The following is a 25938-nucleotide window of genomic DNA, read 5'->3' as shown; positions in this document are numbered from 1 at the left end:
CCATTGCAGGAGTGGAAGGAAAATCTACCCTGTTGATTTCAAATGTGTTAGCATTTGCCTCTCATCTGTGAGATATTGATTTGTGCTGAATGCTAACCATCACAGTTCAAGAAAACAAGCTGCCCCTTTCCTGCGAGTGCAAGTCTTACAGAACAAGAGCAACACAAATTAAATCTCTGACAACAATTCCTGTGTGCAGACAGACTCATGGTGTGATTCTAGGCAGAAAACGATATTTGATTGGCAATTTCAAAGCACATTTACTACTGTGGTAGAGCAAGTGATAATTACTGTAACAGCCTGACACATTTTTCTTATAGTTTAGAGAGGCAGAAAAGAGCACATATCCTAACAGCAACTAGGGACCATGAGTATGTGGAACCTTGGTGAGTGATTAGACTAGAGCAAAGGAAATGAGGTTGGTGACGTTGAATGTGTTAGCGTTACACACTGCTATCTGAAATACCACACAGTGCTGCATAGTAAGCATGGGAGTGCAGGAGAAGCAGCTGACTGTGTGCTAAGAGTGTGTTTCTGGAGACTGTGCATTGTCAGGTGCAAGAGAGATCTGCATGGACGCTTGCACAACTGCATGAAGACTGCAGAGATGTATGTAAGAGTACATGTGTGTTAAGGGTTAATTGGAGTTTTGAACTTGTAGGAACTACCTCACCCATTGCAGCAGTGGAAGGAAAATCTACCGTGTTGATTCCAAATGTGTTAGCATTTGCCTCTCATTTGTGAGATATTGATTTGTGCTGAATGCTAACCATCACAGTTCAAAAAAACAAGCTGCCCCTTTCCTGCGAGTGCAAGTCTTACAGAACAAGAGCAACACAAATTAAATCTCTGACAACAATTCCTGTGTGCAGACAGACTCATGGTGTGATTCTAGGCAGAAAACGATATTTGATTGGCAATTTCAAAGCACATTTACTACTGTGGTAGAGCAAGTGATAATTACTGTAACAGCCTGACACATTTTCCTTATAGTTTAGAGAGGCAGAAAAGAGCACATGTCCTAACAGCTACTAGAGACCATGAGTATGTGGAACCTTGGTGAGTGATTAGACTAGAGCAAAGGAAATGAGCCTTGGTGACGTTCAATGTGTTAGCGTTACACAATGCTATCTGAAATACCACACAGTGCTGCATCGTAAGCATGGGAGTGCAGGAGAAGCAGCTGGCTGTGTGCTAAGAGTGTGTTTCTGGAGACTGTGTATTGTCAGGTGCAAGAGAGATCTGCATGGACGCTTGCACAACTGCATGAAGACTGCAGAGATGTATGTAAGAGTACATGTGTGGTAAGGGTTAATTGGAGTTTTGAACATGTAGGAACTACCTCACCCATTGCAGGAGTGGAAGGAAAATCTACCCTGTTGATTTCAAATGTGTTAGCATTTGCCTCTCATCTGTGAGATATTGATTTGTGCTGAATGCTAACCATCACAGTTCAAGAAAACAAGCTGCCCCTTTCCTGCGAGTGCAAGTCTTACAGAACAAGAGCAACACAAATTAAATCTCTGACAACAATTCCTGTGTGCAGACAGACTCAAGGTGTTATTCTAGGCAGAAAACGATATTTGATTGGCAATTTCAAAGCACATTTACTACTGTGGTAGAGCAAGTGATAATTACTGTAACAGCCTGACACATTTTCCTTATAGTTTAGAAAGGCAGAAAAGAGCACATGTCCTAACAGCTACTAGAGACCATGAGTATGTGGAACCTTGGTGAGTGATTAGACTAGAGCAAAGGAAATGAGCCTTGGTGACGTTGAATGTGTTAGCGTTACACACTGCTATCTGAAATACCACACAGTGCTGCATAGTAAGCATGGGAGTGCAGGAGAAGCAGCTGGCTGTGTGCTAAGAGTGTGTTTCTGGAGACTGTGTATTGTCAGGTGCAAGAGAGATCTGCATGGACGCTTGCACAACTGCATGAAGACTGCAGAGATGTATGTGAGAGTACATGTGTGGTAAGGGTTAATTGGAGTTTTGAACATGTAGGAACTACCTCACCCATTGCAGGAGTGGAAGGAAAATCTACCATGTTGATTTCAAATGTGTTAGCATTTGCCTCTCATTTGTGAGATAGTGATTTGTGCTGAATGCTTACCATCACAGTTCAAGAAAACAAGCTGCCCCTTTCCTGCGAGTGCAAGTCTTACAGAACAAGAGCAACACAAATTAAATCTATGACAACAATTCCTGTGTGCAGACAGACTCATGGTGTGATTCTAGGCAGAAAACGATATTTGATTGGCAATTTCAAAGCACATTTACTACTGTGGTAGAGCAAGTGATAATTACTGTAACAGCCTGACACATTTTCCTTATAGTTTAGAGAGGCAGAAAAGAGCACATGTCCTAACAGCTACTAGAGACCATGAGTATGTGGAACCTTGGTGAGTGATTAGACTAGAGCAAAGGAAATGAGCCTTGGTGACGTTGAATGTGTTAGTGTTAAACACTGCTATCTGAAATACCACACAGTGCTGCATAGTAAGCATGGGAGTGCAGGAGAAGCAGCTGGCTGTGTGCTAAGAGTGTGTTTCTGGAGACTGTGTATTGTCAGGTGCAAGAGAGATCTGCATGGACGCTTGCAAAACTGCATGAAGACTGCAGAGATGTATGTAAGAGTACATGTGTGGTAAGGGTTAATTGGAGTTTTGAACATGTAGGAACTACCTCACACATTGCAGGAGTGGAAGGAAAATCTACCCTGTTGATTTCAAATGTGTTAGCATTTGCCTCTCATCTGTGAGATATTGATTTGTGCTGAATGCTAACCATCACAGTTCAAGAAAACAAACTGCCCCTTTCCTGCGAGTGCAAGTCTTACAGAACAAGAGCAACACAAATTAAATCTCTGACAACAATTCCTGTGTGAATACAGACTCAAGGTGTGATTCTAGGCAAAAAACGATATTTGATTGGCAATTTCAAAGCACATTTACTACTGTGGTAGAGCAAGTGATAATTACTGTAACAGCCTGACACCTTTTCCTTATAGTTTAGAGAGGCAGAAAAGAGCACATGTCCTAACAGCTACTAGAGACCATGAGTATGTAGAACCTTGGTGAGTGATTAGACTAGAGCAAAGGAAATGAGCCTTGGTGACGTTGAATGTGTTAGCGTTACATACTGCTATCTGAAATACCACACAGTGCTGCATAGTAAGCATGGGAGTGCAGGAGAAGCGGCTGGCTGTGTGCTAAGAGTGTGTTTCTGGAGACTGTGTATTGTCAGGTGCAAGAGAGATCTGCATGGATGCTTGCACAACTGCATGAAGACTGCAGAGATGTATGTGAGAGTACATGTGTGGTAAGGGTTAATTGGAGTTTTGAACATGTAGGAACTACCTCACCCATTGCAGGAGTGGAAGGAAAATCTACCATGTTGATTTCAAATGTGTTAGCATTTGCCTCTCATTTGTGAGATAGTGATTTGTGCTGAATGCTAACCATCACAGTTCAAGAAAACAAGCTGCCCCTTTCCTGCGAGTGCAAGTCTTACAGAACAAGAGCAACACAAATTAAATCTATGACAACAATTCCTGTGTGCAGACAGACTCGTGGTGTGATTCTAGGCAGAAAACGATATTTGATTGGCAATTTCAAAGCACATTTACTACTGTGGTAGAGCAAGTGATAATTACTGTAACAGCCTGACACATTTTCCTTATAGTTTAGAGAGGCAGAAAAGAGCACATGTCCTAACAGCTACTAGAGACCATGAGTATGTGGAACCTTGGTGAGTGATTAGACTAGAGCAAAGGAAATGAGCCTTGGTGACGTTGAATGTGTTAGCGTTACACACTGCTATCTGAAATACCACACAGTGCTGCATAGTAAGCATGGGAGTGCAGGAGAAGCAGCTGGCTGTGTGCTAAGAGTGTGTTTCTGGAGACTGTGTATTGTCAGGTGCAAGAGAGATCTGCATGGACGCTTGCACAACTGCATGAAGACTGCAGAGATGTATGTAAGAGTACATGTGTGGTAAGGGTTAATTGGAGTTTTGAACATGTAGGAACTACCTCACCCATTGCAGGAGTGGAAGGAAAATCTACCCTGTTGATATCAAATGTGCTAACATTTGCCTCTCATCTGTGAGATATTGATTTGTGCTGAATGCTAACCATCACAGTTCAAGAAAACAAGCTGCCCCTTTCCTGCGAGTGCAAGTCTTACAGAACAAGAGCAACACAAATTAAATCTCTGACAACAATTCCTGTGTGCAGACAGACTCAAGGTGTGATTTTAGGCAGAAAACGATATTTGATTGGCAATTTCAAAGCACATTTACTACTGTGGTAGAGCAAGTGATAATTACTGTAACAGCCTGACACATTTTCCTTATAGTTTAGAGAGGCAGAAAAGAGCACATGTCCTAACAGCTACTAGAGACCATGAGTATGTGGAACCTTGGTGAGTGATTAGACTAGAGCAAAGGAAATGAGCCTTGGTGACGTTGAATGTGTTAGCGTTATACACTGCTATCTGAAATACCACACAGTGCTGCATAGTAAGCATGGGAGTGCAGGAGAAGCAGCTGGCTGTGTGCTAAGAGTGTGTTTCTGGAGACTGTGTATTGTCAGGTGCAAGAGAGATCTGCATGGACGCTTGCACAACTGCATGAAGACTGCAGAGATGTATGTGAGAGTACATGTGTGGTAAGGGTTAATTGGAGTTTTGAACATGTAGGAACTACCTCACCCATTGCAGGAGTGGAAGGAAAATCTACCATGTTGATTTCAAATGTGTTAGCATTTGCCTCTCATTTGTGAGATAGTGATTTGTGCTGAATGCTAACCATCACAGTTCAAGAAAACAAGCTGCCCCTTTCCTGCGAGTGCAAGTCTTACAGAACAAGAGCAACACAAATTAAATCTATGACAACAATTCCTGTGTGCAGACAGACTCATGGTGTGATTCTAGGCAGAAAACGATATTTGATTGGCAATTTCAAAGCACATTTACTACTGTGGTAGAGCAAGTGATAATTACTGTAACAGCATGACACATTTTCCTTATAGTTTAGAGAGGCAGAAAAGAGCAAATGTCCTAACAGCTACTAGAGACCATGAGTATGTGGAACCTTGGTGAGTGATTAGACTACAGCAAAGGAAATGAGCCTTGGTGACGTTGAATGTGTTAGCGTTACACACTGCTATCTGAAATACCACACAGTGCTGCATAGTAAGCATGGGAGTGCAGGAGAAGCAGCTGGCTGTGTGCTAAGAGTGTGTTTCTGGAGACTGTGCATTGTCAGGTGCAAGAGAGATCTGCATGGACGCTTGCACAACTGCATGAAGACTGCAGAGGTGTATGTAAGAGTACATGTGTGGTAAGGGTTAATTGGAGTTTTGAACATGTAGGAACTACCTCACCCATTGCAGCAGTGGAAGGAAAATCTACCGTGTTGATTCCAAATGTGTTAGCATTTGCCTCTCATTTGTGAGATATTGATTTGTGCTGAATGCTAACCATCACAGTTCAAGAAAACAATCTGCCCCTTTCCTGCGAGTGCAAGTCTTACAGAACAAGAGCAACACAAATTAAATCTCTGACAACAATTCCTGTGTGCAGACAGACTCATGGTGTGATTCTAGGCAGAAAACGATATTTGATTTTCAATTTCAAAGCACATTTACTACTGTGGTAGAGCAAATGATAATTACTGTAACAGCCGGACACATTTTCCATATAGTTTAGAGAGGAAGAAAATAGCACATGTCCTAACAGCTACTTGAGACCATGAGCATGTGGAACCTGGGTGAGTGATTAGACTAGAGCAAAGGAAATGAGCCTTGGTGACGTTGAATGTGTTAGCGTTACACGCTGCTATCTGAAATACCACACAGTGCTGAATAGTAAGCATGGGAGTGCAGGAAAATCAGCTGCCTGTGTGCTAAGAGTGTGCTTCTGGAGACTGTGTATTGTCAGGTGCAAGAGAGATCTGCATGGACGCTTGCACAACTGCATGAAGACTGCAGAGATGTATGTAAGAGTACATGTGTGGTAAGGGTTAATTGGAGTTTTGAACATGTAGGAACTACCTCACCCATTGCAGGAGTGGAAGGAAAATCTACCCTGTTGATTTCAAATGTGTTAGCATTTGCCTCTCATCTGTGAGATATTGATTTGTGCTGAATGCTAACCATCACAGTTCAAGAAAACAAGCTGCCCCTTTCCTGCGAGTGCAAGTCTTACAGAACAAGAGCAATACAAATTAAATCTATGACAACAATTCCTGTGTGCAGACAGACTCATGGTGTGATTCTAGGCAGAAAACGATATTTGATTGGCAATTTCAAAGCACATTTACTACTGTGGTAGAGCAAGTGATAATTACTGTAACAGCCTGACACATTTTCCTTATAGTTTAGAGAGGCAGAAAAGAGCACATGTCCTAACAGCTACTAGAGACCATGAGTATGTGGAACCTTGGTGAGTGATTAGACTAGAGCAAAGGAAATGAGCCTTGGTGACCTTGAATGTGTTAGCGTTACACACTGCTATCTGAAATACCACACAGTGCTGCATAGTAAGCATGGGAGTGCAGGAGAAGCAGCTGGCTGTGTGCTAAGAGTGTGTTTCTGGAGACTGTGTATTGTTAGGTGCAAGAGAGATCTGCATGGACGCTTGCACAACTGCATGAAGACTGCAGAGATGTATGTACGAGTACATGTGTGGTAAGAGTTAATTGGAGTTTTGAACATGTAAGAACTACCTCACCCATTGCAGGAGTGGAAGGAAAATCTACCCTGTTGATTTCAATTGTGTTAGCATTTGCCTCTCATCTGTGAGATATTGTTTTGTGCTGAATGCTAACCATCACAGTTCAAGAAAACAAGCTGACCCTTTCCTGCGAGTGCAAGTCTTACAGAACAAGAGCAACACAAATTAAATCTCTGACAACAATTCCTGTGTGCAGACAGACTCAAGGTGTGATTCTAGGCAGAAAACGATATTTGATTGGCAATTTCAAAGCACATTTACTACTGTGGTAGAGCAAGTGATAATTACTGTAACAGCCTGACACATTTTCCTTATAGTTTAGAGAGGCAGAAAAGAGCACATGTCCTAACAGCTACTAGAGACCATGAGTATGTGGAACCTTGGTGAGTGATTAGACTAGAGCAAAGGAAATGAGCCTTGGTGACGTTGAATGTGTTAGCGTTACACACTGCTATCTGAAATACCACACAGTGCTGCATAGTAAGCATGGGAGTGCAGGAGAAGCAGCTGGCTGTGTGCTAAGAGTGTGTTTCTGGAGACTGTGTATTGTCAGGTGCAAGAGAGATCTGCATGGACGCTTGCACAACTGCATGAAGACTGCAGAGATGTATGTGAGAGTACATGTGTGGTAAGGGTTAATTGGAGTTTTGAACATGTAGGAACTACCTCACCCATTGCAGGAGTGGAAGGAAAATCTACCATGTTGATTTCAAATGTGTTAGCATTTGCCTCTCATTTGTGAGATAGTGATTTGTGCTGAATGCTAACCATCACAGTTCAAGAAAACAAGCTGCCCCTTTTCTGCGAGTGCAAGTCTTACAGAACAAGATCAACACAAATTAAATCTATGACAACAATTCCTGTGTGCAGACAGACTCATGGTGTGATTCTAGGCAGAAAACGATATTTGATTGGCAATTTCAAAGCACATTTACTACTGTGGTAGAACAAGTGATAATTACTGTAACAGCCTGACACATTTTCCTTATAGTTTAGAGAGGCAGAAAAGAGCACATGTCCTAACAGCTACTAGAGACCATGAGTATGTGGAACCTTGGTGAGTGATTAGACTAGAGCAAAGGAAATGAGCCTTGGTGACGTTGAATGTGTTAGCGTTACACACTGCTATCTGAAATACCACACAGTGCTGCATAGTAAGCATGGGAGTGCAGGAGAAGCAGCTGGCTGTGTGCTAAGAGTGTGTTTCTGGAGACTGTGTATTGTCAGGTGCAAGAGAGATCTGCATGGACGCTTGCACAACTGCATGAAGACTGCAGAGATGTATGTAAGAGTACATGTGTGGTAAGGGTTAATTGGAGTTTTGAACATGTAGGAACTACCTCACCCATTGCAGGAGTGGAAGGAAAATCTACCCTGTTGATTTCAAATGTGTTAGCATTTGCCTCTCATCTGTGAGATATTGATTTGTGCTGAATGCTAACCATCACAGTTCAAGAAAACAAGCTGCCCCTTTCCTGCGAGTGCAAGTCTTACAGAACAAGAGCAACACAAATTAAATCTCTGACAACAATTCCTGTGTGCAGACAGACTCAAGGTGTTATTCTAGGCAGAAAACGATATTTGATTGGCAATTTCAAAGCACATTTACTACTGTGGTAGAGCAAGTGATAATTACTGTAACAGCCTGACACATTTTCCTTATAGTTTAGAAAGGCAGAAAAGAGCACATGTCCTAACAGCTACTAGAGACCATGAGTATGTGGAACCTTGGTGAGTGATTAGACTAGAGCAAAGGAAATGAGCCTTGGTGACGTTGAATGTGTTAGCGTTACACACTGCTATCTGAAATACCACACAGTGCTGCATAGTAAGCATGGGAGTGCAGGAGAAGCAGCTGGCTGTGTGCTAAGAGTGTGTTTCAGGAGACTGTGCATTGTCAGGTGCAAGAGAGATCTGCATGGACGCTTGCACAACTGCATGAAGACTGCAGAGATGTATGTGAGAGTACATGTGTGGTAAGGGTTAATTGGAGTTTTGAACATGTAGGAACTACCTCACCCATTGCAGGAGTGGAAGGAAAATCTACCCTGTTGATTTCAAATGTGTTAGCATTTGCCTCTCATCTGTGAGATATTGATTTGTGCTGAATGCTAACCATCACAGTTCAAGAAAACAAGCTGCCCCTTTCCTGCGAGTGCAAGTCTTACAGAACAAGAGCAATACAAATTAAATCTATGACAACAATTCCTGTGTGCAGACAGACTCATGGCGTGATTCTAGGCAGAAAACGATATTTGATTGGCAATTTCAAAGCACATTTACTACTGTGGTAGAGCAAGTGATAATTACTGTAACAGCCTGACACATTTTCCTTATAGTTTAGAGAGGCAGAAAAGAGCACATGTCCTAACAGCTACTAGAGACCATGAGTATGTGGAACCTTGGTGAGTGATTAGACTAGAGCAAAGGAAATGAGCCTTGGTGACCTTGAATGTGTTAGCGTTACACACTGCTATCTGAAATACCACACAGTGCTGCATAGTAAGCATGGGAGTGCAGGAGAAGCAGCTGGCTGTGTGCTAAGAGTGTGTTTCTGGAGACTGTGTATTGTCAGGTGCAAGAGAGATCTGCATGGACGCTTGCACAACTGCATGAAGACTGCAGAGATGTATGTACGAGTACATGTGTGGTAAGAGTTAATTGGAGTTTTGAACATGTAAGAACTACCTCACCCATTGCAGGAGTGGAAGGAAAATCTACCCTGTTGATTTCAATTGTGTTAGCATTTGCCTCTCATCTGTGAGATATTGTTTTGTGCTGAATGCTAACCATCACAGTTCAAGAAAACAAGCTGACCCTTTCCTGCGAGTGCAAGTCTTACAGAACAAGAGCAACACAAATTAAATCTCTGACAACAATTCCTGTGTGCAGACAGACTCAAGGTGTGATTCTAGGCAGAAAACGATATTTGATTGGCAATTTCAAAGCACATTTACTACTGTGGTAGAGCAAGTGATAATTACTGTAACAGCCTGACACATTTTCCTTATAGTTTAGAGAGGCAGAAAAGAGCACATGTCCTAACAGCTACTAGAGACCATGAGTATGTGGAACCTTGGTGAGTGATTAGACTAGAGCAAAGGAAATGAGCCTTGGTGACGTTGAATGTGTTAGCGTTACACACTGCTATCTGAAATACCACACAGTGCTGCATAGTAAGCATGGGAGTGCAGGAGAAGCAGCTGGCTGTGTGCTAAGAGTGTGTTTCTGGAGACTGTGTATTGTCAGGTGCAAGAGAGATCTGCATGGACGCTTGCACAACTGCATGAAGACTGCAGAGATGTATGTGAGAGTACATGTGTGGTAAGGGTTAATTGGAGTTTTGAACATGTAGGAACTACCTCACCCATTGCAGGAGTGGAAGGAAAATCTACCATGTTGATTTCAAATGTGTTAGCATTTGCCTCTCATTTGTGAGATAGTGATTTGTGCTGAATGCTAACCATCACAGTTCAAGAAAACAAGCTGCCCCTTTTCTGCGAGTGCAAGTCTTACAGAACAAGATCAACACAAATTAAATCTATGACAACAATTCCTGTGTGCAGACAGACTCATGGTGTGATTCTAGGCAGAAAACGATATTTGATTGGCAATTTCAAAGCACATTTACTACTGTGGTAGAACAAGTGATAATTACTGTAACAGCCTGACACATTTTCCTTATAGTTTAGAGAGGCAGAAAAGAGCACATGTCCTAACAGCTACTAGAGACCATGAGTATGTGGAACCTTGGTGAGTGATTAGACTAGAGCAAAGGTAATGAGCCTTGGTGACGTTGAATGTGTTAGCGTTACACACTGCTATCTGAAATACCACACAGTGCTGCATAGTAAGCATGGGAGTGCAGGAGAAGCAGCTGGCTGTGTGCTAAGAGTGTGTTTCTGGAGACTGTGTATTGTCAGGTGCAAGAGAGATCTGCATGGACGCTTGCACAACTGCATGAAGACTGCAGAGATGTATGTGAGAGTACATGTGTGGTAAGGGTTAATTGGAGTTTTGAACATGTAGGAACTACCTCACCCATTGCAGGAGTGGAAGGAAAATCTACCATGTTGATTTCAAATGTGTTAGCATTTGCCTCTCATTTGTGAGATAGTGATTTGTGCTGAATGCTAACCATCACAGTTCAAGAAAACAAGCTGCCCCTTTTCTGCGAGTGCAAGTCTTACAGAACAAGATCAACACAAATTAAATCTATGACAACAATTCCTGTGTGCAGACAGACTCATGGTGTGATTCTAGGCAGAAAACGATATTTGATTGGCAATTTCAAAGCACATTTACTACTGTGGTAGAACAAGTGATAATTACTGTAACAGCCTGACACATTTTCCTTATAGTTTAGAGAGGCAGAAAAGAGCACATGTCCTAACAGCTACTAGAGACCATGAGTATGTGGAACCTTGGTGAGTGATTAGACTAGAGCAAAGGAAATGAGCCTTGGTGACGTTGAATGTGTTAGCGTTACACACTGCTATCTGAAATACCACACAGTGCTGCATAGTAAGCATGGGAGTGCAGGAGAAGCAGCTGGCTGTGTGCTAAGAGTGTGTTTCTGGAGACTGTGTATTGTCAGGTGCAAGAGAGATCTGCATGGACGCTTGCACAACTGCATGAAGACTGCAGAGATGTATGTAAGAGTACATGTGTGGTAAGGGTTAATTGGAGTTTTGAACATGTAGGAACTACCTCACCCATTGCAGGAGTGGAAGGAAAATCTACCCTGTTGATTTCAAATGTGTTAGCATTTGCCTCTCATCTGTGAGATATTGATTTGTGCTGAATGCTAACCATCACAGTTCAAGAAAACAAGCTGCCCCTTTCCTGCGAGTGCAAGTCTTACAGAACAAGAGCAACACAAATTAAATCTCTGACAACAATTCCTGTGTGCAGACAGACTCAAGGTGTTATTCTAGGCAGAAAACGATATTTGATTGGCAATTTCAAAGCACATTTACTACTGTGGTAGAGCAAGTGATAATTACTGTAACAGCCTGACACATTTTCCTTATAGTTTAGAAAGGCAGAAAAGAGCACATGTCCTAACAGCTACTAGAGACCATGAGTATGTGGAACCTTGGTGAGTGATTAGACTAGAGCAAAGGAAATGAGCCTTGGTGACGTTGAATGTGTTAGCGTTACACACTGCTATCTGAAATACCACACAGTGCTGCATAGTAAGCATGGGAGTGCAGGAGAAGCAGCTGGCTGTGTGCTAAGAGTGTGTTTCAGGAGACTGTGCATTGTCAGGTGCAAGAGAGATCTGCATGGACGCTTGCACAACTGCATGAAGACTGCAGAGATGTATGTGAGAGTACATGTGTGGTAAGGGTTAATTGGAGTTTTGAACATGTAGGAACTACCTCACACATTGCAGGAGTGGAAGGAAAATCTACCCTGTTGATTTCAAATGTGTTAGCATTTGCCTCTCATCTGTGAGATATTGATTTGTGCTGAATGCTAACCATCACAGTTCAAGAAAACAAACTGCCCCTTTCCTGCGAGTGCAAGTCTTACAGAACAAGAGCAACACAAATTAAATCTCTGACAACAATTCCTGTGTGAATACAGACTCAAGGTGTGATTCTAGGCAAAAAACGATATTTGATTGGCAATTTCAAAGCACATTTACTACTGTGGTAGAGCAAGTGATAATTACTGTAACAGCCTGACACCTTTTCCTTATAGTTTAGAGAGGCAGAAAAGAGCACATGGCCTAACAGCTACTAGAGACCATGAGTATGTAGAACCTTGGTGAGTGATTAGACTAGAGCAAAGGAAATGAGCCTTGGTGACGTTGAATGTGTTAGCGTTACACACTGCTATCTGAAATACCACACAGTGCTGCATAGTATGCATGGGAGTGCAGGAGAAGCAGCTGGCTGTGTGCTAAGAGTGTGTTTCTGGAGACTGTGTATTGTCAGGTGCAAGAGAGATCTGCATGGACGCTTGCACAACTGCATGAAGACTGCAGAGATTTATGTGAGAGTACATGTGTGGTAAGGGTTAATTGGAGTTTTGAACATGTAGGAACTACCTCACCCATTGCAGGAGTGGAAGGAAAATCTACCATGTTGATTTCAAATGTGTTAGCATTTGCCTCTCATTTGTGAGATAGTGATTTGTGCTGAATGCTAACCATCACAGTTCAAGAAAACAAGCTGCCCCTTTCCTGCGAGTGCAAGTCTTACAGAACAAGAGCAACACAAATTAAATCTATGACAACAATTCCTGTGTGCAGACAGACTCGTGGTGTGATTCTAGGCAGAAAACGATATTTGATTGGCAATTTCAAAGCACATTTACTACTGTGGTAGAGCAAGTGATAATTACTGTAACAGCCTGACACATTTTCCTTATAGTTTAGAGAGGCAGAAAAGAGCACATGTCCTAACAGCTACTAGAGACCATGAGTATGTGGAACCTTGGTGAGTGATTAGACTAGAGCAAAGGAAATGAGCCTTGGTGACGTTGAATGTGTTAGCGTTACACACTGCTATCTGAAATACCACACAGTGCTGCATAGTAAGCATGGGAGTGCAGGAGAAGCAGCTGGCTGTGTGCTAAGAGTGTGTTTCTGGAGACTGTGTATTGTCAGGTGCAAGAGAGATCTGCATGGACGCTTGCACAACTGCATGAAGACTGCAGAGATGTATGTAAGAGTACATGTGTGGTAAGGGTTAATTGGAGTTTTGAACATGTAGGAACTACCTCACCCATTGCAGGAGTGGAAGGAAAACCTACCCTGTTGATATCAAATGTGTTAGCATTTGCCTCTCATCTGTGAGATATTGATTTGTGCTGAAGGCTAACCATCACAGTTCAAGAAAACAAGCTGCCCCTTTCCTGCGAGTGCAAGTCTTACAGAACAAGAGCAACACAAATTAAATCTCTGACAACAATTCCTGTGTGCAGACAGACTCAAGGTGTGATTTTAGGCAGAAAACGATATTTGATTGGCAATTTCAAAGCACATTTACTACTGTGGTAGAGCAAGTGATAATTACTGTAACAGCCTGACACATTTTCCTTATAGTTTAGAGAGGCAGAAAAGAGCACATGTCCTAACAGCTACTAGAGACCATGAGTATGTGGAACCTTGGTGAGTGATTAGACTAGAGCAAAGGAAATGAGCCTTGGTGACGTTGAATGTGTTAGCGTTACACACTGCTATCTGAAATACCACACAGTGCTGCATAGTAAGCATGGGAGTGCAGGAGAAGCAGCTGGCTGTGTGCTAAGAGTGTGTTTCTGGAGACTGTGTATTGTCAGGTGCAAGAGAGATCTGCATGGACGCTTGCACAACTGCATGAAGACTGCAGAGATGTATGTGAGAGTACATGTGTGGTAAGGGTTAATTGGAGTTTTGAACATGTAGGAACTACCTCACCCATTGCAGGAGTGGAAGGAAAATCTACCATGTTGATTTCAAATGTGTTAGCATTTGCCTCTCATTTGTGAGATGGTGATTTGTGCTGAATGCTAACCATCACAGTTCAAGAAAACAAGCTGCCCCTTTCCTGCGAGTGCAAGTCTTACTGAACAAGAGCAACACAAATTAAATCTATGACAACAATTCCTGTGTGCAGACAGACTCATGGTGTGATTCTAGGCAGAAAACGATATTTGATTGGCAATTTCAAAGCACATTTACTACTGTGGTAGAGCAAGTGATAATTACTGTAACAGCCTGACACATTTTCCTTATAGTTTAGAGAGGCAGAAAAGAGCACATGTCCTAACAGCTACTAGAGACCATGAGTATGTGGAACCTTGGTGAGTGATTAGACTACAGCAAAGGAAATGAGCCTTGGTGACGTTGAATGTGTTAGCGTTACACACTGCTATCTGAAATACCACACAGTGCTGCATAGTAAGCATGGGAGTGCAGGAGAAGCAGCTGGCTGTGTGCTAAGAGTGTGTTTCTGGAGACTGTGCATTGTCAGGTGCAAGAGAGATCTGCATGGACGCTTGCACAACTGCATGAAGACTGCAGAGGTGTATGTAAGAGTACATGTGTGGTAAGGGTTAATTGGAGTTTTGAACATGTAGGAACTACCTCACCCATTGCAGCAGTGGAAGGAAAATCTACCGTGTTGATTCCAAATGTGTTAGCATTTGCCTCTCATTTGTGAGATATTGATTTGTGCTGAATGCTAACCATCACAGTTCAAGAAAACAAGCTGCCCCTTTCCTGCGAGTGCAAGTCTTACAGAACAAGAGCAACACAAATTAAATCTCTGACAACAATTCCTGTGTGCAGACAGACTCATGGTGTGATTCTAGGCAGAAAACGATATTTGATTTTCAATTTCAAAGCACATTTACTACTGTGGTAGAGCAAATGATAATTACTGTAACAGCCGGACACATTTTCCATATAGTTTAGAGAGGAAGAAAATAGCACATGTCCTAACAGCTACTTGAGACCATGAGCATGTGGAACCTGGGTGAGTGATTAGACTAGAGCAAAGGAAATGAGCCTTGGTGACGTTGAATGTGTTAGCGTTACACGCTGCTATCTGAAATACCACACAGTGCTGAATAGTAAGCATGGGAGTGCAGGAAAATCAGCTGCCTGTGTGCTAAGAGTGTGCTTCTGGAGACTGTGTATTGTCAGGTGCAAGAGAGATCTGCATGGACGCTTGCACAACTGCATGAAGACTGCAGAGATGTATGTAAGAGTACATGTGTGGTAAGGGTTAGTTGGAGTTTTGAACATGTAGGAACTACCTCACCCATTGCAGGAGTGGAAGGAAAATCTACCCTGTTGATTCCTAATGTGTTAGCATTTGCCTCTCATCTGTGAGATATTGATTTGTGCTGAATGCTAACCATCACAGTTCAAGAAATCAAGCTGCCCCTTTCCTGCGAGTGCAAGTCTTACAGAACAAGAGCAACACAAATTAAATCTATGACAACAATTCCTGTGTGCAGACAGACTCATGGTGTGATTCTAGGCAGAAAACGATATTTGATTGGCAATTTCAAAGCACATTTACTACTGTGGTAGAGCAAGTGATAATTACTATAACAGCCTGACACATTTTCCTTATAGTTTAGAGAGGCAGAAAAGAGCACATGTCCTAACAGCTACTAGAGACCATGAGTATGTGGAACCTTGGTGAGTGATTAGACTAGAGCAAAGGAAATGAGCCTTGGTGACGTTGAATGTGTTAGCGTTACACACTGCTATCTGAAATACCACACAGTGCTGCATAGTAAGCATGGGAGTGCAGGAGAAGCAGCTGGCTGTGTGCTAAGAGTGTGTTTCTGGAGACTGTGTATTGTCAGGTGCAAGAGAGATCTGCATGGACGCTTGCACAACTGCATGAAGACTGCAGAGATGTATGTAAGAATACATGTGTGGTAAGAGTTAATTGGAGTTTTGAACATGTAAGAACTACCTCACCCATTGCAGGAGTGGAAGGAAAATCTACCCTGTTGATTTCAATTGTGTTAGCATTTGCCTCTCATCTGTGAGATATTGTTTTGTGCTGAATGCTAACCATCACAGTTCAAGAAAACAAGCTGACCCTTTCCTGCGAGTGCAAGTCTTACAGAACAAGAGCAACACAAATTAAATCTCTGACAACAATTCCTGTGTGCAGACAGACTCAAGGTGTGATTCTAGGCAGAAAACGATATTTGATTGGCAATTTCAAAGCACATTTACTACTGTGGTAGAGCAAGTGATAATTACTGTAACAGCCTGACACATTTTCCTTATAGTTTAGAGAGGCAGAAAAGAGCACATGTCCTAACAGCTACTAGAGACCATGAGTATGTGGAACCTTGGTGAGTGATTAGACTAGAGCAAAGGAAATGAGCCTTGGTGACGTTGAATGTGTTAGCGTTACACACTGCTATCTGAAATACCACACAGTGCTGCATAGTAAGCATGGGAGTGCAGGAGAAGCAGCTGGCTGTGTGCTAAGAGTGTGTTTCTGGAGACTGTGCATTGTCAGGTGCAAGAGAGATCTGCATGGACGCTTGCACAACTGCATGAAGACTGCAGAGATGTATATAAGAGTACATGTATGGTAAGGGTTAATTGGAGTTTTGAACATGTAAGAACTACCTCACCCATTGCAGCAGTGGAAGGAAAATCTACCGTGTTGATTCCTAATGTGTTAGCATTTGCCTCTCATTTGTGAGATATTGATTTGTGCTGAATGCTAACCATCACAGTTCAAGAAAACAAGCTGCCCCTTTCCTGCGAGAGCAAGTCTTACAGAACAAGAGCAACACAAATTAAATCTCTGACAACAATTCCTGTGTGCAGACAGACTCATGGTGTGATTCTAGGCAGAAAACGATATTTGATTGGCAATTTCAAAGCACATTTACTACTGTGGTAGAGCAAATGATAATTACTGTAACAGCCGGACACATTTTCCTTATAGTTTAGAGAGGCAGAAAATAGCACATGTCCTAACAGCTACTTGAGAGCATGAGCATGTGGAACCTGGGTGAGTGATTAGACTAGAGCAAAGGAAATGAGCCTTGGTGACGTTGAATGTGTTAGCGTTACACGCTGCTATCTGAAATACCACACAGTGCTGAATAGTAAGCATGGGAGTGCAGGAAAATCAGCTGCCTGTGTGCTAAGAGTGTGCTTCTGGAGACTGTGTATTGTCAGGTGCAAGAGAGATCTGCATGGACGCTTGCACAACTGCATGAAGACTGCAGAGATGTATGTAAGAGTACATGTGTGGTAAGGGTTAATTGGAGTTTTGAACATGTAGGAACTACCTCACCCATTGCAGGAGTGGAAGGAAAATCTACCCTGTTGATTTCAAATGTGTTAGCATTTGCCTCTCATCTGTGAGATATTGATTTGTGCTGAATGCTAACCATCACGGTTCAAGAAAACAAGCTGCCCCTTTCCTGCGAGTGCAAGTCTTACAGAACAAGAGCAACACAAATTAAATCTCTGACAACAATTCCTGTGTGCAGACAGACTCATGGTGTGATTCTAGGCAGAAAACGATATTTGATTGGCAATTTCAAAGCACATTTACTACTGTGGTAGAGCAAGTGATAATTACTGTAACAGCCTGACACATTTTCCTTACAGTTTAGAGAGGCAGAAAAGAGCACATGTCCTAACAGCAACTAGAGACCATGAGTATGTGGAACCTTGGTGAGTGATTAGACTAGAGCAAAGGAAATGAGCCTTGGTGACGTTGAATGTGTTAGCGTTACACACTGCTATCTGAAATACCACACAGTGCTGCATAGTAAGCATGGGAGTGCAGGAGAAGCAGCTGGCTGTGTGCTAAGAGTGTGTTTCTGGAGACTGTGTATTGTCAGGTGCAAGAGAGATCTGCATGGACGCTTGCACAACTGCATGAAGACTGCAGAGATGTATGTAAGAGTACATGTGTGGTAAGGGTTAATTGGAGTTTTGAACATGTAGGAACTACCTCACCCATTGCAGGAGTGGAAGGAAAATCTACCCTGTTGATTTCAAATGTGTTAGCATTTGCCTCTCATCTGTGAGATATTGATTTGTGCTGAATGCTAACCATCACAGTTCAAGAAAACAAACTGCCCCTTTCCTGCGAGTGCAAGTCTTACAGAACAAGAGCAACACAAATTAAATCTATGACAACAATTCCTGTGTGCAGACAGACTCATGGTGTGATTCTAGGCATAAAACGATATTTGATTGGCAATTTCAAAGCACATTTACTACTGTGGTAGAGCAAGTGATAATTACTGTAACAGCCTGACACATTTTCCTTATAGTTTAGAGAGGCAGAAAAGAGCACATGTCCTAACAGCTACTAGAGACCATGAGTATGTGGAACCTTGGTGAGTGATTTGACTAGAGCAAAGGAAATGAGCCTTGGTGACGTTGAATGTGTTAGCGTTACACACTGCTATCTGAAATACCACACAGTGCTGCATAGTAAGCATGGGAGTGCAGGAGAAGCAGCTGGCTGTGTGCTAAGAGTGTGTTTCTGGAGACTGTGTATTGTCAGGTGCAAGAGAGATCTGCATGGACGCTTGCACAACTGCATGAAGACTGCAGAGATGTATGTGAGAGTACATGTATGGTAAGGGTTAATTGGAGTTTTGAACATGTAGGAACTACCTCACCCATTGCAGGAGTGGAAGGAAAATCTACCATGTTGATTTCAAATGTGTTAGCATTTGCCTCTCATTTGTGAGATAGTGATTTGTGCTGAATGCTAACCATCACAGTTCAAGAAAACAAGCTGCCCCTTTTCTGCGAGTGCAAGTCTTACAGAACAAGATCAACACAAATTAAATCTATGACAACAATTCCTGTGTGCAGACAGACTCATGGTGTGATTCTAGGCAGAAAACGATATTTGATTGGCAATTTCAAAGCACATTTACTACTGTGGTAGAACAAGTGATAATTACTGTAACAGCCTGACACATTTTCCTTATAGTTTAGAGAGGCAGAAAAGAGCACATGTCCTAACAGCTACTAGAGACCATGAGTATGTGGAACCTTGGTGAGTGATTAGACTAGAGCAAAGGAAATGAGCCTTGGTGACGTTGAATGTGTTAGCGTTACACACTGCTATCTGAAATACCACACAGTGCTGCATAGTAAGCATGGGAGTGCAGGAGAAGCAGCTGGCTGTGTGCTAGGAGTGTGTTTCTGGAGACTGTGTATTGTCAGGTGCAAGAGAGATCTGCATGGACGCTTGCACAACTGCATGAAGACTGCAGAGATGTATGTAAGAGTACATGTGTGGTAAGGGTTAATTGGAGTTTTGAACATGTAGGAACTACCTCACACATTGCAGGAGTGGAAGGAAAATCTACCCTGTTGATTTCAAATGTGTTAGCATTTGCCTCTCATCTGTGAGATATTGATTTGTGCTGAATGCTAACCATCACAGTTCAAGAAAACAAACTGCCCCTTTCCTGCGAGTGCAAGTCTTACAGAACAAGAGCAACACAAATTAAATCTATGACAACAATTCCTGTGTGCAGACAGACTCATGGTGTGATTCTAGGCAGAAAACGATATTTGATTGGCAATTTCAAAGCACATTTACTACTGTGGTAGAGCAAGTGATAATTACTGTAACAGCCTGACACATTTTCCTTATAGTTTAGAGAGGCAGAAAAGAGCACATGTCCTAAAAGCTACTAGAGACCATGAGTATGTGGAACCTTGGTGAGTGATTAGACTAGAGCAAAGGAAATGAGCCTTGGTGACGTTGAATGTGTTAGCGTTACACACTGCTATCTGAAATACCACACAGTGCTGCATAGTAAGCATGGGAGTGCAGGAGAAGCAGCTGGCTGTGTGCTAAGAGTGTGTTTCTGGAGACTGTGTATTGTCAGGTGCAAGAGAGATCTGCATGGACGCTTGCACAACTGCATGAAGACTGCAGAGATGTATGTGAGAGTACATGTGGGGTAAGGGTTAATTGCAGTTTTGAACATGTAGGAACTACCTCACCCATTGCAGGAGTGGAAGGAAAATCTACCATGTTGATTTCAAATGTGTTAGCATTTGCCTCTCATTTGTGAGATAGTGATTTGAGCTGAATGCTAACCATCACAGTTCAAGAAAACAAGCTGCCCCTTTTCTGCGAGTGCAAGTCTTACAGAACAAGATCAACACAAATTAAATCTATGACAACAATTCCTGTGTGCAGACAGACTCATGGTGTGATTCTAGGCAGAAAACGATATTTGATTGGCAATTTCAAAGCACATTTACTACTGTGGTAGAACAAGTGATAATTACTGTAACAGCCTGACACATTTTCCTTATAGTTTAGAGAGGCAGAAAAGAGCACATGTCCTAACAGCTACTAGAGACCATGAGTATGTGGAACCTTGGTGAGTGATTAGACTAGAGCAAAGGAAATGAGCCTTGGTGACGTTGAATGTGTTAGCGTTACACACTGCTATCTGAAATACCACACAGTGCTGCATAGTAAGCATGGGAGTGCAGGAGAAGCAGCTGGCTGTGTGCTAAGAGTGTGTTTCTGGAGACTGTGTATTGTCAGGTGCAAGAGAGATCTGCATGGACGCTTGCACAACTGCATGAAGACTGCAGAGATGTATGTAAGAGTACATGTGTGGTAAGGGTTAATTGGAGTTTTGAACATGTAGGAACTACCTCACCCATTGCAGGAGTGGAAGGAAAATCTACCCTGTTGATTTCAAATGTGTTAGCATTTGCCTCTCATCTGTGAGATATTGATTTGTGCTGAAGGCTAACCATCACAGTTCAAGAAAACAAGCTGCCCCTTTCCTGCGAGTGCAAGTCTTACAGAACAAGAGCAACACAAATTAAATCTCTGACAACAATTCCTGTGTGCAGACAGACTCAAGGTGTTATTCTAGGCAGAAAACGATATTTGATTGGCAATTTCAAAGCACATTTACTACTGTGGTAGAGCAAGTGATAATTACTGTAACAGCCTGACACATTTTCCTTATAGTTTAGAAAGGCAGAAAAGAGCACATGTCCTAACAGCTACTAGAGACCATGAGTATGTGGAACCTTGGTGAGTGATTAGACTAGAGCAAAGGAAATGAGCCTTGGTGACGTTGAATGTGTTAGCGTTACACACTGCTATCTGAAATACCACACAGTGCTGCATAGTAAGCATGGGAGTGCAGGAGAAGCAGCTGGCTGTGTGCTAAGAGTGTGTTTCTGGAGACTGTGTATTGTCAGGTGCAAGAGAGATCTGCATGGACGCTTGCACAACTGCATGAAGACTGCAGAGATGTATGTGAGAGTACATGTGTGGTAAGGGTTAATTGGAGTTTTGAACATGTAGGAACTACCTCACCCATTGCAGGAGTGGAAGGAAAATCTACCATGTTGATTTCAAATGTGTTAGCATTTGCCTCTCATTTGTGAGATAGTGATTTGTGCTGAATGCTAACCATCACAGTTCAAGAAAACAAGCTGCCCCTTTCCTGCGAGTGCAAGTCTTACAGAACAAGAGCAACACTAATTAAATCTATGACAACAATTCCTGTGTGCAGACAGACTCATGGTGTGATTCTAGGCAGAAAACGATATTTGATTGGCAATTTCAAAGCACATTTACTACTGTGGTAGAGCAAGTGATAATTACTGTAACAGCCTGACACATTTTCCTTATAGTTTAGAGAGGCAGAAAAGAGCACATGTCCTAACAGCTACTAGAGACCATGAGTATGTGGAACCTTGGTGAGTGATTAGACTAGAGCAAAGGAAATGAGCCTTGGTGACGTTGAATGTGTTAGCGTTAAACACTGCTATCTGAAATACCACACAGTGCTGCATAGTAAGCATGGGAGTGCAGGAGAAGCAGCTGGCTGTGTGCTAAGAGTGTGTTTCTGGAGACTGTGTATTGTCAGGTGCAAGAGAGATCTGCATGGACGCTTGCAAAACTGCATGAAGACTGCAGAGATGTATGTAAGAGTACATGTGTGGTAAGGGTTAATTGGAGTTTTGAACATGTAGGAACTACCTCACACATTGCAGGAGTGGAAGGAAAATCTACCCTGTTGATTTCAAATGTGTTAGCATTTGCCTCTCATCTGTGAGATATTGATTTGTGCTGAATGCTAACCATCACAGTTCAAGAAAACAAACTGCCCCTTTCCTGCGAGTGCAAGTCTTACAGAACAAGAGCAACACAAATTAAATCTCTGACAACAATTCCTGTGTGAATACAGACTCAAGGTGTGATTCTAGGCAAAAAACGATATTTGATTGGCAATTTCAAAGCACATTTACTACTGTGGTAGAGCAAGTGATAATTACTGTAACAGCCTGACACCTTTTCCTCATAGTTTAGAGAGGCAGAAAAGAGCACATGTCCTAACAGCTACTAGAGACCATGAGTATGTAGAACCTTGGTGAGTGATTAGACTAGAGCAAAGGAAATGAGCCTTGGTGTCGTTGAATGTGTTAGCGTTACACACTGCTATCTGAAATACCACACAGTGCTGCATAGTAAGCATGGGAGTGCAGGAGAAGCAGCTGGCTGTGTGCTAAGAGTGTGTTTCTGGAGACTGTGTATTGTCAGGTGCCAGAGAGATCTGCATGGACGCTTGCACAACTGCATGAAGACTGCAGAGATGTATGTGAGAGTACATGTGTGGTAAGGGTTAATTGGAGTTTTGAACATGTAGGAACTACCTCACCCATTGCAGGAGTGGAAGGAAAATCTACCATGTTGATTTCAAATGTGTTAGCATTTGCCTCTCATTTGTGAGATAGTGATTTGTGCTGAATGCTAACCATCACAGTTCAAGAAAACAAGCTGCGCCTTTCCTGCGAGTGCAAGTCTTACAGAACAAGAGCAACACAAATTAAATCTATGACAACAATTCCTGTGTGCATACAGACTCGTGGTGTGATTCTAGGCAGAAAACGATATTTGATTGGCAATTTCAAAGCACATTTACTACTGTGGTAGAGCAAGTGATAATTACTGTAACAGCCTGACACATTTTCCTTATAGTTTAGAGAGGCAGAAAAGAGCACATGTCCTAACAGCTACTAGAGACCATGAGTATGTGGAACCTTGGTGAGTGATTAGACTAGAGCAAAGGAAATGAGCCTTGGTGACGTTGAATGTGTTAGCGTTACACACTGCTATCTGAAATACCACACAGTGCTGCATAGTAAGCATGGGAGTGCAAGAGAAGCAGCTGGCTGTGTGCTAAGAGTGTGTTTCTGGAGACTGTGTATTGTCAGGTGCAAGAGAGATCTGCATGGACGCTTGCACAACTGCATGAAGACTGCAGAGATGTATGTAAGAGTACATGTGTGGTAAGGGTTAATTGGAGTTTTGAACATGTAGGAACTACCTCACCCATTGCAGGAGTGGAAGGAAAATCTACCCTGTTGATATCAAATGTGTTAGCATTTGCCTCTCATCTGTGAGATATTGATTTGTGCTGAATGCTAACCATCACTGTTCAAGAAAACAAGCTGCCCCTTTCCTGCGAGTGCAAGTCTTACAGAACAAGAGCAACACAAATTAAATCTCTGACAACAATTCCTGTGTGCAGACAGACTCAAGGTGTGATTCTAGGCAGAAAACGATATTTGATTGGCAATTTCAAAGCACATTTACTACTGTGGTAGAGCAAGTGATAATTACTGTAACAGCCTGACACATTTTCCTCATAGTTTAGAGAGGCAGAAAAGAGCACATGTCCTAACAGCTACTAGAGACCATGAGTATGTGGAACCTTGGTGAGTGATTAGACTAGAGCAAAGGAAATGAGCCTTGGTGACATTGAATGTGTTAGCATTACACACTGCTATCTGAAATACCACACAGTGCTGCATAGTAAGCATGGGAGTGCAGGAGAAGCAGCTGGCTGTGTGCTAAGAGTGTGTTTCTGGAGACTGTGTATTGTCAGGTGCAAGAGAGATCTGCATGGACGCTTGCACAACTGCATGAAGACTGCAGAGATGTATGTGAGAGTACATGTGTGGTAAGGGTTAATTGGAGTTTTGAACATGTAGGAACTACCTCACCCATTGCAGGAGTGGAAGGAAAATCTACCATGTTGATTTCAAATGTGTTAGCATTTGCCTCTCATTTGTGAGATAGTGATTTGTGCTGAATGCTAACCATCACAGTTCAAGAAAACAAGCTGCCCCTTTCCTGCGAGTGCAAGTCTTACAGAACAAGAGCAACACAAATTAAATCTATGACAACAATTCCTGTGTGCAGACAGACTCATGGTGTGATTCTAGGCAGAAAACGATATTTGATTGGCAATTTCAAAGCACATTTACTACTGTGGTAGAGCAAGTGATAATTACTGTAACAGCCTGACACATTTTCCTTATAGTTTAGAGAGGCAGAAAAGAGCACATGTCCTAACAGCTACTCGAGACCATGAGTATGTGGAACCTTGGTGAGTGATTAGACTACAGCAAAGGAAATGAGCCTTGGTGACGTTGAATGTGTTAGCGTTACACACTGCTATCTGAAATACCACACAGTGCTGAATAGTAAGCATGGGAGTGCAGGAGAAGCAGCTGGCTGTGTGCTAAGAGTGTGTTTCTGGAGACTGTGCATTGTCAGGTGCAAGAGAGATCTGCATGGACGCTTGCACAACTGCATGAAGACTGCAGAGATGTATGTAAGAGTACATGTGTGGTAAGGGTTAATTGGAGTTTTGAACATGTAGGAACTACCTCACCCATTGCAGCAGTGGAAGGAAAATCTACCGTGTTGATTCCAAATGTGTTAGCATTTGCCTCTCATTTGTGAGATATTGATTTGTGCTGAATGCTAACCATCACAGTTCAAGAAAACAAGCTGCCCCTTTCCTGCGAGTGCAAGTCTTACAGAACAAGAGCAACACAAATTAAATCTCTGACAACAATTCCTGTGTGCAGACAGACTCATGGTGTGATTCTAGGCAGAAAACGATATTTGATTTTCAATTTCAAAGCACATTTACTACTGTGGTAGAGCAAATGATAATTACTGTAACAGCCGGACACATTTTCCATATAGTTTAGAGAGGAAAAAAATAGCACATGTCCTAACAGCTACTTGAGACCATGAGCATGTGGAACCTGGGTGAGTGATAAGACTAGAGCAAAGGAAATGAGCCTTGGTGACGTTGAATGTGTTAGCGTTACACGCTGCTATCTGAAATACCACACAGTGCTGAATAGTAAGCATGGGAGTGCAGGAAAATCAGCTGCCTGTGTGCTAAGAGTGTGCTTCTGGAGACTGTGTATTGTCAGGTGCAAGAGAGATCTGCATGGACGCTTGCACAACTGCATGAAGACTGCAGAGATGTATGTAAGAGTACATGTGTGGTAAGGGTTAATTAGAGTTTTGAACATGTAGGAACTACCTCACCCATTGCAGGAGTGGAAGGAAAATCTACCCTGTTGATTTCAAATGTGTTAGCATTTGCCTCTCATCTGTGAGATATTGATTTGTGCTGAATGCTAACCATCACAGTTCAAGAAAACAAGCTGCCCCTTTCCTGCGAGTGCAAGTCTTACAGAACAAGAGCAACACAAATTAAATCTATGACAACAATTCCTGTGTGCAGACAGACTCATGGTGTGATTCTAGGCAGAAAACGATATTTGATTGGCAATTTCAAAGCACATTTACTACTGTGGTAGAGCAAGTGATAATTACTGTAACAGCCTGACACATTTTCCTTATAGTTTAGAG

This window comes from Triturus cristatus, chromosome 1_1, assembly GCF_964204655.1.
Source record: "Triturus cristatus chromosome 1_1, aTriCri1.1, whole genome shotgun sequence".
In the NCBI taxonomy this organism is placed as follows: Eukaryota; Metazoa; Chordata; class Amphibia; order Caudata; family Salamandridae; genus Triturus; species Triturus cristatus.
This window is presented reverse-complemented; position numbering follows the sequence as displayed.